The sequence below is a fragment of the Scyliorhinus canicula genome, chromosome 16, assembly GCF_902713615.1.
Source record: "Scyliorhinus canicula chromosome 16, sScyCan1.1, whole genome shotgun sequence".
Taxonomy (NCBI): Eukaryota; Metazoa; Chordata; class Chondrichthyes; order Carcharhiniformes; family Scyliorhinidae; genus Scyliorhinus; species Scyliorhinus canicula.
Window position 1 is genome coordinate 57046697 of NC_052161.1, and position 17318 is coordinate 57064014.

Sequence of the window (17318 nt, forward strand, 5' to 3'; positions counted from 1 at the left end):
ATTTAGAAGGTGAAGGAGTTATTTGATTCAAGTTTACAAAAGAATGAGCGGAACAGATTGATTAGATTGGGGGAAATTGTTTCTGCTAAGTTGATTGATTGATTTGATTCGATTTGATTTATTGTCGCTTGTACCGAAGTACAGTGAAAAGTATTTTTCTGCGGCTAAGGGAACGTAACAGTACGTACATAGTAGACAAATAAAAAGAATTGACAGTTGGGGTGATGGAGAGAATAGTCTAAATATTAGAGCAAATCTTCCTGCAGCAAAGCACTATTGTGTATAGTTCAGTCTCATCTGACTGGAAGATATAATTGATTCTTTTATCACCTGTCAGAAAACATCTGAGCCTTCTTCAAAGAGAGGAAAAGGCTCTTTTAATCTCAAATGTAAGAAGTCATCTGGAACATCTACTATAGGTTTTGTGATCTCTTGATTTAACTGTATTTCAAAGCCACTGTGATTTATAGATATCACTGAACACTGAGGCATGTACAAGTGGGGGTGGATTTTTATCTCTCAGGTGAGAATCGGGAGTCAGGACATTTCTTGACATTGCAATCCCGCCTCCTTCTCGGCAGTGGCTGCTCTCACTATCATAATGGTGGAGTGGCAGAAGCAAGGAGGAGTTAGTGTCATCGCCTCCTGTAGCAGGTGCCAGGTGGAAATGGAGACAGGCTAACAGTGAGGTAAAAGCAAATTACTGTGGATGCTGGAATCTGAAATGAAAGAGAAAATTCTGGAAATCTCAGCAGGCCTGCCAGCATCTGTAGGGAGAGAAAAGAGCTAATGTTTCGAGTCCGATGACTATTTGTCAAAGCTAACAGACCAGAGAAAGTGGGAAATATTTATACTGCGGAGTGAGAATGAAAGATGAGTCATAGCCACAGAAACCCAGGGAAACCGGGTGCTAATGGCCACAGAAACCAAGGGGAAAGAGTGTTAATGGCAGTCCCTAGAGAGAACAAAAGATGTGAAAGGCTAAACAGCAGAGAAACTAACATTGGAGTATGAACTGTAGATGTGGGGAGAGTGGAAGGGGGAAGCAAAGAGGAGAAAGGTTAAGGAAAGGTGGATAAGATTGGGGGGGTATATATATATTAAGAAAAAAAGAAATGGTAAAAGACAGTTAAAATGAAATGGGATGAAAACAAATGGGTTGAGGTGGGGTAGAGCTAATCATCTGAAGTTGTTGAGTTCAATGTTGAGACCGGAAGGCTGCAGCGTGCCTAACCAGAAGACGAGATGTTGTTCCTCCAGTTTGCGTTGAGCTTCACTGGAACATTGCAGCAGGCCAAGAACAGACATGTGGGCATGGGTACAGGGTCTTTTGTTAAAATTGCAAGCAACAGGAAGGTCAGGGTCCTGAATGCGCACGGACTGAAGATGCTCAGCAAAGCGATCGCCCAGTCTGTGTTTGGTCTCTCCAATATAGAGGAGACCACATTGGGAGCAGCGAATGCAGCAGACCAAATTGGAAGAGATGGAAGTGAAACGCTGCTTAATCTGGAATGAATGTTTTGGGCCTGGGATGTTAAGCATGGAAAAGGTAAAGGGGCAGATGTTACTCTTCTGCGATTGCATGGGAAGGTGCCAAGGGTGATGGGAGAGGTACTGGGAATGGTAGAGGAGTGGACTAGATTATCTCGGAGGGAACGGTCTCTGTGGAATGCTGACAGAGGGAGTGAAGGGAAGATGTGTTTCACGCTGGAGGTGGCGAAAATGCCGGAGGGTAATGTTTTGCATACAGAGGCTGCATCCCTACAGATGCTGCCAGACTTGCTTAGATTTTGCAGCATTTTCTCTTTTGTCCTAACAGTGATGTAGGTTAAAGGGTCCACCACCTTTCGCTGGGACACCATTCTAATTCTGGAGATGACTGAGAAGTCCCCTAACCCTCAACACCCCTGCCCCCTCCACACCTTGTATCTCCCATACTTTCACATCTCTATATCCCCTCACCCCATGCATCCCTCAATCCCCATACCACATACACTCATACCCCAACACGCATAACACCCCAAAACTACCATCCCATATAACCTCTCACCATCATACTTCCTTACTCTCATAGCCTCCCTCAGCTCTTCCCATACCCAATCAATTAGAATCCATTATATGCAGAACTCACAAGTCCTATTATTACATTGGGAAGTCCTGCAAAGCTCATAAAACAGTAAACATAAATATAAAGCAATCAAAATTAACTTTAAAAATATTATCCTTTTAATGCCTCATAAAGCTGTCAACTTAAACAGTCATTCAAATTTCACTTGGAAAAAACCCATTATCCTCTTAACCACTCATAAAACATTCAGAATAAGCAACGTTGTAGTCCCCTTGACAGCTGCACCAGCAATCCCTGCTAGGCTGAATCCATTAGTGGGTTTGGAACTCAGACACGTATTCATAATGAGATTTAATTCAACAATTTGTCAACAAAACCACCAGGCCTGAATGTATTAAAGCCTTTGAAGTCACCCAGAATCTCAAACATATGTCAAAGCTTTGAAATAATGAAAAAGGTGAACGAGCTGAAATTCAAAGAGCTCAGCCATCTGTCCAAGCTTTGAAACAGGCAAACATATGGCTGATCGTAACTTCGAATAACCCATCTGTCCAAGTTTGAAGTAGTCAAACAGGGATTGGGCTGAACCTTTGAGTTGAATGCTGCTATGTGATTTCTGTGGTTGGAATAGAGGAAGGGAAATGACTTAGCTCCTTTGAAGAGATCAGCAGTTGTCAATCATAACAAGAATGTTCATGAACATTGCAGTTAGGATCAATGGAGAGTACTTCAGATGCATTCAAGCACAAAGGAAAATATAAATAAACAAACCACCTCGCAGCTCTGTTTAAACCATTAAGCTGTCAATCAAAGGCAAGCCAAAGGTGCTGCACTGTTGAGGATCTCAGGGGTTTCAAGCCTTTTCAAGTGTTGTGGGTTTTCAAGGAAGGCTCTGACACATCAAAAAGCAGCAGTTTCAAAGGCATAGGGCTGAGGGAGTAGATGTAAGGAAAGAGAAAATGTTCCTCGCTTGATTCTTCACTGAACTGTCTGGTCTGCTCATCAACTGTCAAATAGAGCAGTTCATAACGAGAAGGCTATCTTCAGAGTTTAACCAGGTAAGACCAGGATGAACAACTTGAACAGAGGGCAGCCTGAGATCACCATGCCAAGAGTGATCTCCAGGTTGCCTAGGGCTGGAAGGCGAAGTCCAGACTGAGAAGCTCCATCCTGGGTGAGGGGGGATTTGGGCTCCCAGCCTCTTAATTCATACAAATCAATGCAAATCAGCTGTTTGCATCTTCCCACGGGTGTATAGGGTGTGTGAGGGGGGGGGGGGGGGGGCTGAGATCCCGTTATGGGAAGCAGGAGGGGATTGAAGACTGGGGAAAAGTCTGCCGTCTGGTGCCGATCTCGTTTTTACCATGACGTGGTATTCTCCACCTGATCGGGAGTCCCAGGGCGGGATTCTCCTAGCCTCTGCGTCAAAATCACGAACAGCGCGGGGGCGGAGAATGGGTGTCAACGCCAAAATCCAGTTCGAAGCCGCTCCCCCGATTCTCCGGTCCCTAAGGAGAATTGTCTCGAATCGCACACGTGCGGTCTACGCAGCGCAGGTAGGGGGCCATTGACAGAGGCACCCCCCCTCAATTCACCAAGGGTAACTGGTCAAGATCTGGACGGCGTGATTGTCAGCAACGGCCAGTGGTGACTGTGGACTCAGTCCACGGCTGCTCTGGTGGAGGGCGGGGGGGATCCTTCATTGGGGGGGCCTCATGGACGGCCAGGGGCGCAATCAGGTGGCACCTAGCCACTGGCGCGCGCGATCTCTGGGAGGCCTACATTTCTGGTGCCACTCCGTGGTGCGCTTTCGCCATGTCGCACGGGGTGGCCGCCGCTGTGTGCATGCACAGACTCCCGACCGGAAGTGCAGGGCTGAAGCCAGAGCTGCGAAAAGCACTGCGGGGCCCTGCTAGCCCCCTGCAGATAGTAAAATCACGCAGGACTTTAAGGAAAGTCCAGCGTGAAACACTCGCATTTTGACGCTGGCGTGGGGACATAGCCCCATTATTGGAGAATCCTGCCTCCGATCTCAGCAATGGGAAATGGAGAGTCCCGCTCCTTTCACCACCCATCAGACGAGTTAGGGCAATACTGTGGGTTACCCAGCAGTACTAGGATAGCCTGTTACCTCTGAAAGATGCGTAAATGTGAATTTCAATTCAAAGTTCAAAGAATGTACAGACCTGCCTTTGGAAGATGCTTCTTGCAGTAAGGAAAGAATACAGATTATAGAAGCGTAGCATGGGGGGGATTTTCTGACCACCAGCTGCCCACGGCGGGTTTTCTAGTGGAAGAGGCAGCTCGGTATTGGCTATCGGCTGGTCCTGCTGATGTTTACAATGTTTTGTGTGGCTCGCAGTCCCACTATGGGGGGTGGGGGTCACATTTGGTGGGACCGGAAATCCCACTGGCGGGAAGTGCCGGAAAGTTCAGTTCTAGAGCTTAGCTGTCCTGCAATCTTAATGTCAGATTTTCTCATTGACAGTGCGTTCCATTTCTGGAGTTCCAGATGCCAACAGTACCATTTTTAAGCTTGGTGCTTCAGCAAATGTTGACTCTTAGCTTTGCACAGCTGAACACGCGTTCAACAGCAAGAAAGACCCACTGTGAGCAGTATCATAAGGGACCTTCCATTGCTTACACGTTAGTTGCTGATTAGCTTGTTTTGGTTGTTGAACACTTATTGTCATGATGATCTTCCTGCTCTACATACTTCTGTCAGAACTTTACTTTGTGTGCATACCAGCATCAGCACAAAAATGGCGTTGGGAATGATTTGCTCCACATGTATGCATGTACACCCCAGGAACGTTAAGCATTCAATAAGTCAGTGAGGACAAATTTTTCACCGAAATGTATCTTTCACACTTTCTGTCAAGAAATCAGTGATTTTAAAATTTTAGTGCAGGGACCTCCTTGCAAATGTCGACATAAACCCATGAAAATCCCTTCCCAACTTTCAAAAGACAGTTGACCAGACAAACTGTACTGCCGTTGCAGAAAAACTTTTTGTTAATGTAGAAAACCAGACATAATGGGTGGGATTCTCCCATCCCGCGGCAGAGTGTCCATGCCGTCGTAAATGCCCCAGGACTAACTCTGGCCCATACAGGGCGCCACAGGATCCGCACATGCGCAGTGGCTTTCTTCAATGCGCCGGCCCTGACGCAACATGGCACATAACTACAGGGGCTGGCGTGTAGGAAATGAGTCCCCCAGCCAGAGAGGCCGGCCGCCAATCAGTGGGCCCCGATTGCGAACCAGGCCACTCGGAGGCCCCCCACCTCCCGGGGTCGGAGCCGCCCTCTCCTCCCAACAAGCCGCCACCCGACCCTTCCACGCTGAGGTCCTGATGGCTGAGAGCAGGTGTGGATGGCACCTGTGGGACTCAGCCTTTCCACGACGGCCGCTCTGCCCTTTCCGGCGGAGAATCGCGTGTGGCGCTGGGGCGGCGTGGTCCGGTCGCGGGGATTCTTCGGCCCGGCCCAGGGCTGAGAGAATCGTACCCAATGTGCTAGTAAGTGACAAAATACTGAGATCTAATTTCAGGCAAATAGACATATGATAGCCTTTACAATCCCTGATGTCCCTTAACATCCTTGGATCTTAGTTTGAAAAGGTGCATAATGTAGTCCGAGATTTAAGTCAATGTCCCATATTGGGGGACTCTTCCAGAAATTCTCATTTTCCAGGATAGGAATGAATAAAAACTTTGTCATTGTTAATTTAACCCATCTCTCATCATTATTTTTGAGGGGGGGGGGAGGCCTTGTGACCTAGCGGGTATAATCCCTGCCTCTAAGCCAGAAGCTTAGGACTTGATGGAAGTTGAGTTCATAATGCGGCCAACACAGGGTCATTATCAACCTGTAAATCCTTCCAATATGTCTATGGCAGGTGGCAAGAGTGGGAGAGTCTCCTGGTCAGTCAGGGGCTGGTTTAGCACAGTGTGCTAAACAGCTGGCTTGTAATGCAGAACAAGACCAGCTTGTGTGGGTTTAATTCCTCTACCAGCCCCCCCGAACAGGTGCCGGAATGTGGCGCCTAAAGGCTTTTCACAGTAACTTAATTGAAACCTACTTGTGACAATAAGCTATTATTACTATTATCATACTTGATAGAGTGGCACCCTTAAGCTATACACTTCTATTAATCTGTCCGAGGAAAAAATAGCCATGGAAACAGACCATAAGAATGTGATTTATCTAAACCTGGGAAAGCCTCTCAGTCATCATTAATCTATATCCTTTCTCTCTTTTGCACAAGGCTAAATAGCTGGCTCTTAAAGCAGACCAAGGCAGGCTAGCAGCGCGGTTCGCTTCCCATACCAGCCTCCCCGAACAGGCGCCGGAATGTGGCCACTAGGGGCTTTTCACAGTAACTTCATTTGAAGCCTACTTATGACAATAAGCGATTTTCATTTCATTTTTTTTGTCACTTAAACTCAGTGTTGTTCTGAACTTTCCTTCCACCATCCTAATATGCTGAAAATATGTGCTTTCACCATCCTGGGTATTTAAATCAAGACCCATTTTGTTAAGCTGCCGCTGCAGGGGACCTAAGCTGCAGCACCCCTTAAATGGGATAGTTTAGCTCAGTCGGCTAGACAGCTGGTTTGTGATGCAGAACAAGGCTAGCAGTGGGGTTGAACAGGGGGTTCAATTCCCGTACAAGCTGAGAATTCTGAATTCTCCCTCCATGTACCCGAACAGGTGCCGGAATGTGGCCACTGGGGGCTTTCCACAGTGACTTCATTGCAGTGTTAATGTAAGTCTACTTGTGACAGTACAAAGATTATTATTATTATTGTCCTCAACTCTACCATCTGCTTAGTTTTCGGATTTATCACCTTATCTTTTTCAGCCTCGTTGGTTTCCTATACCTTTCATCTAGGTTTCTCAATTTATTACATACTTTTGCAAAGTATAGCACCTGCTCAGAGATTTCTAGCATGTGTGGGGCACCACTTGTTGCTTTTGCTTCTAAACAATGTTCACCATCTATTATGGTCTCTATAGTCATCTCACATAAATTAATGTAGAAATTGTATTGTCCATTGCCACTGTCACACTGACTGGTTTATAAGGGCTAAATTAATTGAAAGACAACAGGACGGTTTTCTTGTGGGTTTCAAAATATCAAAAATCTATTTTTTTTATTCATTGGATGCTGGTTGGGCCACAACAGTTGTTGCCCATTCCTAATTACCCTTGAAATGAATGGGTTGCTAATTCATTTCTAGGAACATTTTAAGAGTCAACCACATTGGTGTGGTTCTGGAGTCACATGTAGGCCAGACCAGGTAAGGATGGCAGATTTCCTACCCTAAAGGACGTTCGTGAACCAGATGGTACTTTGCAACAATGGTTTCATGGTCATCATTAGGCTTTTAATTCCAGATTTTTATTGAATTCGAATTTCACTATCTGCCATGGTGGGATTTGATCTTGGGTCCCCAGAGCATTATCCTAAGTTTCTACATTATAGCAGAGTGGGCAAACCACTGGCTTGTAATGCAGAACAAGGCCAGCAGCGTAGGTACAATTCCTGTACCAGCCTCCCCGAACAGGCGCCAGAATGTGGCAACTAGGGGCTTTTCACAGTAACGTCATTGAAGCCAACTTGTGACAATAAGCGATTATTATTACTAGTCCAATGACTATACCGTATGCCATTGCCTCAATTTTGCCACCTAAACCTGCCTCTAACTCACCCATTTCTGGCATTAACTGAGGCTGTAAGTTGGGCAGACAACCGATCCGAGGATTTAAACCTCATTGCCATTCTTCTTCTGAACTTTTACTGTTGTTGACCAAGTTTCCCAAGGATCAGATCATCCAGCAGCTCCCTCAAGCTGAAGTGGATTCAATGCTTTCACACCGACCTCTTGGATTCAGATGCCTGCCTGAAGAGCCTTTGTAATTGGCTTTCCCCATCCCCAATGATCTCCACCCCACCAGTGTGCCACAATCCCCCACACCCCCTTGTGCATGCTCTTCCACCCCAACAAGCCACGAATCCCCCCAAAAAAGAGGTCAAAAACTTTTCTTTTCAGGATCTGACCCCCCCCCCCCCCCCTCACCTTCACACAGGTAGACACACACACATTCCCTGCTTCCTCCTCCCGCCAACCCTCCAATCACACTCTCCAAAACCATTCTCTGGTCAACTCCTTCTCCCCAATAGCACTCCTCTGACCTCTCTGCATGTCAGTCAGGTTGCATTTCTGGGTGGGGAACTAAACACTGACATCAGAGACACAAAACCATGTGACCAAATCCCGAATTGTGGGTTCCCCTGACTTTTTGACTGACCTGCCCCCTATTATTCTGCCCTAAGTTCCAAACTCATCTCTCACTTTTTTTCTTTATGATTGTATAAGCCATTGATCCATTCCCAGGTATTTATGGAACTCCTAACATAGGTTGTATTAATCAGCGTTACTTACTGCAATGGTCATGGGATTCCAGAATGCATTCAATTTCATCCAGGTACCCAGCGGGCATTTAATGTAACAAATTGCATTGAGCTTTACTGATTTATAGGAGGTTACAGATTCCTGGAATTCTTTGGATCTGGAATTAGTCTACAGCTCACACTCCAGTTTACATCTAATAACCAATCTGGCCTATTTTAAGAAAACAAAATAGATGTTTAATTCAATAGTGCTGAGAGGGACATCGGTACCAAAAGAAGAGATGAATGTTGCCTGAATGGTTCTTCAGTGAGAATATAAATGATGAGGAGAAGCAAATATACCAGATGGTCTTTCCTTAATCTTACATCTATGCCTGAATTCTAATTCTGAAATATTTGCGGATCTCCTGCAACATTGCTCACGGCGAGTCAGAAGATCACTGTTCCAAAAGAATCTGAAATTGTAGAAATGGAGGAAAGCTATTCTTCGCCACTGAAAGAATTTGAAAATATTTCTTCAGATATTGTGCAGCAATTTTTTTTGTCTGGTTCTTAGGAAAGAAACTAGGCTAGATATTTGTGCTAAGGCAGCAAGCTTGACTGGGAAAACGTCCCAATTCGGCAGATCTGTCTCGTTTAGAAAGGTACTGCCCACCATATTGTCATCGTGGAAGGGAAATTAACATAAATGAAATACTGCTGAAATATTCTGGTTTCAGCTTCATTATGAAAACACATTGTCCTCTGAAAGATAACAAAGCCGAGGGAAAGAACATACAGTGGTAGTATGACTAGGGGTATTACGGTACGGGGAAGTGAGCTGCTATTGGTGCAGAGGATTCGCTGCCCATTGGCCCGGGTAAGTCATGTGCCTCTCAGCTGATTGGCTGAGAGGTAGGTAGCTCCGCCTATGAGGCGGAATATAAGAACCCGTGCTTCCCGGCAGTCGGCCTTTCTTCTGTACGTCTGCTGCTGGGCACACTTCTTGTGAATTAAAGCCTATCGTTCGGGTTTCATCTACGTTTCGTGTCCATTGATTGTGCATCAATTTAATGCACAAGATTTTAAAGGATGGAGCTTCGTATCAAGGAGTGCCTTCGACTCAGCCCGCATGCAGCAAATGCAACAGCAGCATTTAAACACTGGCTGGTTTGCTTCAATAGCTACTTGAGCACAGCCGAAAATGTCCTGACGAGGGAACAGAAATTGCACATCCTCCACCCGTGCATCGGCACCGCCGTGTACACGCTCATAGAGGACACAACAGACTACGACGCGGCCATGGACTTGCTTAAAGGACATTTCATCCGGCCGCTGAACCAGATCTACGCTTGGCACTTACTGGCCACGAGGCAGCAATTCCCTGGTGAGTCTTCAGACAAATTTTACCGTGCCCTCCTTGTTCTGGGGAGGAACTGCGGCTGCCCACAAGTTTCTGCGGCCGAACGCACCAAACTTTTAATCAGAGACGCTTTTGTTGCGGGTATGCAATCTTCGCAGATCCGCCAGAGATTTTTAGCGAAAGAAACTTTAAGCCTCATCGAAGCACGGGCCTCCTCCCTAGATGTTGCCAATCGTAACGCCCGCGCACACGCTCCCGACCGCGTGGCGGCCCCCTAGGCAGCATGGAACGTGACCCCCCTCACTTCCGCAGACTCGGACCCCCCACCCAGGCCTGCGCCGCAGGGCGCCCCGATAAATCTACGGGGCCCCACTGCTACTTTTGCGGCCAGGCAAAGCACCCCCGCCAGCACTGCCCGGCCCACACCGCAACCTGTAAAGGCTGCGGCAAGAAGGGCCACTTTGCGGTCGTCTGTCAGTCCAAAGCGGTCGCTGCAGTCCCAAGCAGCAACCGCGGGTCCTCCCCCCACTCTCCCCGTGTGGCCCGTGGACCTCGCTGCCCACACCCCCCATCGCCATGAGTGATCCCCGGGCGCTGCCATTTTGGGCCCCCAACTCCACGTGTGATCCCCGGACACCGCCATTTTGTTCACCCCCCACCACGTGCGGCCGACGGGCGCCGCCATCTTGGATCGGCACCGATGACCCCGCAGGCGACTGCTCTCTGCCAGATGACGACTCGGAGTTCCTGCCATGACTCGCCTCTGTAACATTGGCCAGTCGTGGCCCCGCACGCTGTCCACGGCAACCACGAAGATCCTCCTCAACGGCCACGAGACAAGCTGCCTGCTGGACTCCGGGAGCACAGAGAGTTTCATCCACCCCACCACGGTAAGACGCTGCGCACTTCCCGTTTACCCGGTAAAACAAAAAATCGCTCTGGCCTCCGGTTCGCACTCGGTCCAGATCACAGGGTGCTGCATAGCGGACCTCACGGTCCAGGGGAGGGAATTTAAAAACTAGAAGCTCTTCGTCCTTCCCCACCTCTGCGCGGCAGCACTCCTGGGGTTAGATTTCCAGTGCAACCTCCAGAGTTTAACGTTCAAATTCGGCGGCCCTATACCCCCTTACTGTCTGCAGCCTCGCGTCCCTCAAGGTCGATCCCCCATCCTTGTTTGCAAACCTCACCCCGGATTGAAAACCCGTCGCCACCAGGAGCAGGCGGTACATTGCCCAGGACCGGACATTCATCAGGTCTGAAGTCCAAAGGCTTCTGATGGAAGGGGTTATCGAGGCTAGCAACAGCCCCTGGCGAGCATAAGTGCTGGTGGTCAAGACCGGGGAGAAAAATAGGATGGTCGTAGACTACAGTCAGAACATCAACAGGTTTACATAGCTGGATGCGTATCCTCTCCCACGTATCTCCAACCTGGTCAACAGGATCACACAGTACAAGGTCTTTTCCATGGTGGACCTCATGTCTGCCTACCATCAGCTCCCCATTGGCGTGAGTGACCGAAAGTACACTACGTTCAAAGCGGATGGGCGACTCTACCACTTTTTAAGGGTTCCTTTCGGTGTCACAAACAGGGTCTCGGTCTTCCAAAGGGAGATGGACCGAATAGTTGACCAATACGGTTTACGGGCAACCTTCCCGTATCTCGATAATGTCATCATCTGCGGCCACAACCAGCAGGACCACGACACCAACCTCTGAAAATGCCTCTGTACCGCAAAACTCCTTAATCTGACCTACAATAAGGATAAATGCATGTTTAGCACCGACCGTCTAGCCATCCTCGGCTACATAGTGCGTAACGGAGTGATAGGCCCCGACCCCAAACGCATGCGCCCCCTGATGGAGCTTCCCCTCTCCCACTCCCTCAAAGCCCTCAAGCGCTGTTTGGACTTCTTTTCATATTACACCCAGTGGGTCCCCAATTACACCGACAAAGCCCGCCCACTCATCTAGTCCACCACTTTTCCTCTGTCGATGGAGGCCCGCCAGGCCTTTAGCTGCATCAAAGCAGACATTGCAAAGGCCACGATGCGCGCTATCGATGAGTCCCTCCCCTTCCAAGTCGAGAGCGACGCGTCTGATGTTGCTCTGGCGGCCACCCTCAACCAAGCGGGCAGACTCGTGGCCTTCTTCTCCCATACCCTCCTCGCTTCTGAACTCCGCCATTACTCGGTCGAGAAGGAAGCACAGGCCATAGTCGAAGCTGTGCGACATTGGAGGCACTATCTGGCTGGCAGGAGGTTTACCCTCCTCACAGACCAACGGTCAGTGGCTTTCAATAATGCACAGAAGGGCAAGATAAAGAATGATAAGATCTTCCGGTGGCGGATTGAGTTGTCCACGTACAACTACGACATCTTGTATCGTTCTGGGAAGCTAAATGAGCCTCCCGATGCCCTGTCCCGCGGCACCTGTGCCAACGCACAAGTGGACCGTCTCTGAACCCTCCACGCGGACCTGTCACCCGGGGGTCACCCGCTTTTTCCACTTCATAAAGACCCGCAACCTGCCCTACTCCATCGAGGAGGTCAGGACAGTGACCAGGGAATGCCACATCTGCGCGGAGTGCAAGCCGCACTTCTACCGCCCTGAACAAGCGCATCTGATAAAGACTTCCCACCCCTTTGAACGTCTCAGCATGGACTTCAAAGGTCCCCTCCCCTCCAACAACCACAACACATACTTCCTCAATGTGAATGACGAGTACTCCCATTTCCCTTTCGCCATCCCCTGCCCCGACATGACCACGACCACCATTATCAAAGCCCTACACACCAACTTCTCCCTGTTCGGTTGCCCCACTTACATCCATAGCGATCGGGGGTCCTCATTTATGAGTGATGAGCTGCGTCAATTCCTGCTCAGCAGGGGCATCGCCTCCAGCAGGACGACCAGTTAGAACCCCCGGGGTAACGGACAGGTCGAGAAGGAGAACGGTACTGGAAGACCGTCCTGCTGGCCCGACGGTCCAGAAATCTCCCAGTCTCCCACTGGCAAGAGGTCCTCCCAGACGCCCTCCATTTTATCTGGTCACTTCTCTGTACCTCCACTAACCAAACGCCTCACGAACGCCTTCTTGTTTTTCCCAGGAAGTCTTCCTCAGGGACCCCGCTCCCGACCTGGCTGGCTACCCCCGGGCCCATCCTGCTCCGGAAGCACGTGTGGGCGCAAAAGTCGGACCCGTTGGTCGAAAGAGTCCAGCTACTCCACGCAAATCCGCAATACGCGTATGTGGAGTATCCCGACGGCCGACAGGATACGGTCTCCCTTCGGGACCTGGCACCCGCTGGATCTCGGCCACACCCCCCAGCACCAGCACACCCCCCCGAACCCCAACTGCCGCCAGCAACCCCCCCCCCCCCCCCCCCCCCCCGGCCCCACAGACACCCGCACGGCCCAGCAGACAGGACACCCCTCCCCCAGCCTGGCCCCTGCTAGCTCTGACCAGGGGTACGGACACCGGAACAGGACCATCGCTCCCGGAGTCACGGTCAACCACCGCTCCGACGTCGCCAGCACAGCTACGCAGGTCAAGCAGGACATCAAAGGTGCCTAATCGACTGATTGAATCGATGTGACCTACTGGTGGACTCTTGCCTGTGAAATGGACTCTTGTTTTCCTTGCCTGTTCTCCATTTTTCTATTCCCCCCCCCAATTTTATACACTGTACATAGTATTTTGCACATAATTGTGGGCCAGTGGGCAGCCATCAATGCAATGGTACGACCTAAACATCTCTAGTCATACTACCAGTCTCACATACTCACGGGACATGCCTCCCCCCTCATGTCCGTGTTTCCCGCACCACCAACCCCCCGGTTCTTTTTCAACAAGGGGTGAATGTGGTAGTATGACTAGGGGTATTACGATACCTGGAAGTGAACTGCTATTGGTGCAGAGGACTCGCTGCCCATTGGCCCGGGTATGTCATGTGCCTCTCAGCCGATTGGTTGAGAGGTAGATAGCTCCGCCTACGAGGCAGGATATAAGAACCCGTACTTCCCGGCAGTCGGCCTTTCTTCTGTACGTCTGCTGCCGGGCACACTTCTTGTGCATTAAAGCCTATCGTTCGGGTTTCATCTACGTTTTGTGTCCATTGATTGTGCATCAATACGTACTACGTATTTCATCATACGAACCTTACAAGGTCTATTTAATATAAACATGCCTGTTTACTTCAGATTATAAAAACATGTTGTCTTCAATTGAATCTCAGAGTGCAGTGCACTGGCTTTTGCAGCTGGAACACTCTCTCTCCGCAAATATATTTGTGTAAATAAATTTCCTTAAATCGAACCTCGAGGAATTTATCTTTATTATGATTTCCACGACAAATTGGCGTAGTCGTTGCACTTTCCCTAATTTAACGGGACGTGAACCCTGAAACGATTCTCTAAACAGGACTCTCTCAGCTGAAAGGGAGAGAGCCATAGCGCGACCCCAGCAGAAAGAGGGGTCTGCGGCTCGGTAGCGATAATTACTGGCCAGTGACTCATGCTAGGAGAGTTATCTTAATTAAATTAATGATAGCTGCATGGGAAGAAAAAGGTGCCTTAGGGACTAAAATTAAAATAACAGACTTCGAGGCTCATGAAAGGATAAACACCGGTGTGCGCTCCCTGTAGTATTTGTAAATGATTTCCACGGTCGTTGATATTGCTATGTATATGTTCTAAAGTATTTTTCAGAAGGAACGATGAGCAATAAACTCGACACCCCCTCACAGGTCGTCCCGAAGCCTCGATAAAGACATCCAGAGCGAGAAAGAAGGTGAACTCCGTAAAGAGGACAGATAAGGGAGTCAAAATGAGTAAGAAAATGAAAAGAAACAATCGTAAAGCAACGGAATGAGGTAGGAAAACCTATATGTCCCACATAGGAATCTAATGAAGCTGACCCCCCTCTCGAAACAAAAAACAGGGGAGTAAAAGTAAATAGAAGATTAAGGTAAAAGCATAACAGGTGGGTTCCTGTAGAAAAAGGAATCCAGATTTGTTTGTGAGATAAGGCTAACGGTTAACTGTGATATTTGTGAGCTGTGAGAATCTGTGTGTTTTGTTTAACCAATTAATTTTAGTCAAAGCATGAAGTGCTAAGTGGGTTGTATTATTATCGTCTTCATTGTGAGTCCGAGATTATAATTTAAGTGATTTTTGTTGAGATTTCTCTAATGAACTGAAACATTGGAAATTACGATCAGTTTAAAAGAATGAAAGTGCCTTTACAAATAAAAGTAATTGAATATGAATAAGTTTTTAGATTACGTGAAAAGATGTAAATTGGCATGATGCCAAGTTCTCCGCCCCTTAGATTCTGCAGAAATCATTAACCATTTCAGCAGAAAGTTGATTTTTTTCTGAACTGTCAAAGAAAAAATATACGTCTCTAAGAATAGCTAATGCCTATAAAATCAATCATTGGAAATTGACTTAAATGTGTACTATTTATAGACCCTCCCAGGGGATGTTTGGCTGCTTCTAAAATACTCTTATGGTGCATCTTGGCCAGCTTTGAAGCTTTGGGATTGCAGACCCCCCCGGCATAAATGGGGGCTGGGTTCCCAATAATGATAATCATTTGAATGAAGGAAATGAATCCCTCGAACACTGGTTAGCAAATAGAGGGAAAGAGGTTATCATGCAAGGGACCAAGAAGCATTTAACCCCCAGGAAGGATGTACCGCAACTGGCAACACCTGACCCTATTAGGCAGACAGACACTCTGCAAATTAGGAGCGGTAATACATTGCATTGATAATGGAATGTTTATAGAACTGTCTCAAATACGAGCTCACCAGCTGCAAAATGTAATAACTTCTGAGCCTGCGCCCGATCGTTCTGTGTCTGTGTTCTATGCTGGCAGCTGAACTTTAAACCTTACAGTACCACTGTTAAAAAAAATTTTAAACTGCAGGATTAATGACCCTTGGGCACAGCTATTAAAACACCTGATAGAGTCCAGATGAGTGAATATAGTGACCCATTGCACAGCTTGGTATGCTTGTGAGGATGAGCACGCATACAATTAACAAACACAAAGTCACTTAGGAAACCAGACATCATTGCATGTCACTCCTTTTTATTTTTCGGTGTTGTGGGATTAGGAATGTTAGTACAGTTGACCCATAGTCAGAGGGACCTTTTTTGGATGGGTTTAACTTCAGAACCATATTTAACATTGGCCGTAAGACATCCCACTAAGGCAAAGAAAATAGGAGAAGTGATCAAAGAGGCCAAAGGAAAAAACTAATACATGGGATTTATATTGAAAAGGACGGACAAAACTGCCTGATAGAATTTTATGGCAAACAGGAGGGCAAAGTGACCTGGAAAGAGGAGCAATGGCCCGCTACATTTGAAAGACACCAACCTCCCCGAGAGAGCCATCATTTTCTCCCTTCAATCCTGGCCCAGGTAATGGCACATCTATGGGCCCAACATAAAATTCATGTTGGAAAAGTACATTGCTGAATTCTGCCCCAGCGCATAGGGTGCAGTTACAGAAGAACATTGTCCTGCCCTGCTTAAAACTATACAGGCTGGCACCGGACGCAGAAAAAGGGACAGGGGGAGTGGTCAATGCACTATTACAGCAAGGGGTGCTGAAGAGAACACAAAGCCCCTGTAACACCCGTATACTCCCCTTTCCAAAGGTAGGAAGACCCAATGAGTGGTGGTTTGTGCAAGATCTTAGAACCATCAATAAAACTATTATCACTATTGCTACATTGGTGCCGGACACAAATGTCATTTTGTCTTCTGTACCATCAACAACGGATACTTTCTCAGCCTTTTTCTCCATAACATTACACCCGGAAAGTCAACATCTATTTGCTTAACATATCGGATTTAACAGTATTAAAAGAGACTTGGACGAGTGCCAGTTGTCTGCAGGCTCTACATTCCCTCAATATGATGACAATTTATTGATAGCCTCAGAGGGAGGACTAGTTTGTGAACAGAATACCCTTTTGTTATAATCACGTCTGGCAGAAAGAGGGCATAGGATCTCAATGGACAAGCTGCAATTCTGTGAGGAGACAGTTCAGTATTTAGGATTTCAGCTGCAGCAAGGACAGCGGAGGCTTGGGTCTGAAAGCGTACAGGCTGTAGCAAGGGTTCCAGCTCCATGCACGAAAAAGGAAACCTTTACCTTCCTCGGAATGGTGGGCTATTTCAGGCAGTGGATACCGGACTATAGAGAGATGGACGCAGGACTGCGCAAGGCTACCCTACAGGATGCTCCTTCAGTTGTTACCTGGATCCCAGAGAGGGAGCAAGCATTTCGTAATTTGAAACAAGCCATGATTAGCGACCCTGCCTTGGGACTTCCTAATTTCAGCAAGCCCTTTACTCTTTATGTGAATGAAGCAGGGGGATTTGCAACAGGGGTCCTGGTGCAAGAGTATTGAGGAGGGAAAAGACCCCTTGCCTATTACTCGGTGGCCCTATGTGCTGTGGTAAAGGGTA